Source organism: Echinops telfairi, unplaced genomic scaffold, assembly GCF_000313985.2.
Source record: "Echinops telfairi isolate 266 unplaced genomic scaffold, ASM31398v2 ScPeMD7_3;HRSCAF=10, whole genome shotgun sequence".
Lineage (NCBI taxonomy): Eukaryota > Metazoa > Chordata > Mammalia > Afrosoricida > Tenrecidae > Echinops > Echinops telfairi.
In genome coordinates, this window is record NW_022103899.1 from 29229108 (window position 1) to 29230851 (window position 1744).

Genomic DNA, 1744 nt, shown 5'->3' on the forward strand with positions numbered 1-1744 from the left:
TTGAGGGACACACAATGATCTTGTGAGGCAGTTTTTCTGCCCAAACTAGAAATTCCTTCATTAGCACCTCAGTTTGCTTGTTTCCTTTTTTGCTATTCTTCCAAGAGTTCAAGGCACTGGGGAGTATAGTGAAGTCTTTTCTGAATGGTTTATTAGCTCAACAAGCAAAGAACAGATTGATGGCAGATGACTCCCTTCCGGTGCTGAGAGGCAGTGTGGCGTGTGCTGACGTGTACAGCGGACTTCAGATTTCTTTTCCATGCAGACCTGCTTTCTTGGTCTGAGGGTAGCAGAAAGCAGGTTCTCGTGGAATTCAACGAGGAAAACAAATCTGGAAAGATAGAGACTGAATTCTGTTCTAATGTGCATCTCTGTGGACCAGATCGTGAACTTCATGAGAGGTCAGATATTCCTGCAGGGTTAGAGACAGATCAAAGTACCATCGGTGCTGGCAACGTAACGGGACTTTTAGAAATAAGACACCCTCTCACCAAGTGCATACATCGACACTATTTTAAGCAATCCACAGACCTGGAACCCGACGTAGCCATACAAGTTCAATTGGGCTAAATGTGAAGAAAAATCTGAGATTGACATCAGTCACAACCTTTATGTTCTGAAAGTACCGGAAACAGTTTGGCAATAACCCATGAAAACAGGTTTTTCACTTAAAAATCAAGTTGTGTTTGAAATTACTTGTAGCCCAGGGACAAAGCTGACACAGGCTGAAACCAAGCCCCACCGTTGTCTGGACAACGTGTCAGCTGGTTTTAACTTTCCCCCTGGACACAAGCCATGTGTGCTCCCAGCATAGCAGCTTCTGACACGAGAATTGGGTGCCCGGTTCCCAGTAACCCTTTTCTCGGTGCTGTCCTGTCGCGGTGACTGTTCGCTATAACCTGCCCTTCCGTGTTGTTTAGAAGAATTTTAATTAACTCGGCATTCTTTCCAGGGACAAATTCATAAGAGCGTTCTAAGACAGTCACAGCCCTCAGATTGTGACACCAGTGGACAAAAGCACCTAATTCTAGAGGATTCTAAAAAGCCATCTCTACACTGTATGCTATTTTCTGATGATCACAAGCATAAGATTTAACAATCATTTTCACTTTTAAAAGTTGTCCTGACGGTTTTAAGCTGATTTACAGTCTGAAGTGGGTGGGTATAAATGCCTTTATTACTTTCCCAAACGAGCAGCTCCAGTCTCGAAGGACAGCAGGGATCTGTGCTGTGCTCGGAGTGGTGAACGGTAAATTCCAGTCCAGACAGCCAGCGGCTGGGCGGCGACTGACCGGGTAACGCTCCTGGGCAGAACGGGCTGCCCCTACCCTCCCGAGGCTGGGCATCTGCCACAACACCTTTCTTCCGGCGCGGCAGGTGAGTTAGGACTCTCAACTCTTAGGGCAGTTGGCTGTGTGCTGTAATCACTGTGCTGCTATGGTTCATGGCTAACTGCAAGCTCAGCAGCCCCAAACCACGGGCCACTGCGAAGGGAGAAAGGCGAGGCTCTCTGCTCAAGATGTACAGCCTCAGACACCCACACACAGGGCGGGGCGAGTCTGTCCCGTGGGGTGGCAGTGCGTTTGAAGAGAATAGATTTTGCTCCCCTCGAGAGCTGGTGACCAAATACAGCGCAGGCGGTGATCCAGGTGGCCGGTAACCATTTCAGGAGCCTACATGTCCTGCCTTGAGCAGCAGGAAGGCTTCACCCTGCGGCGCACATTGTCCACCTGCGCTCATGGGC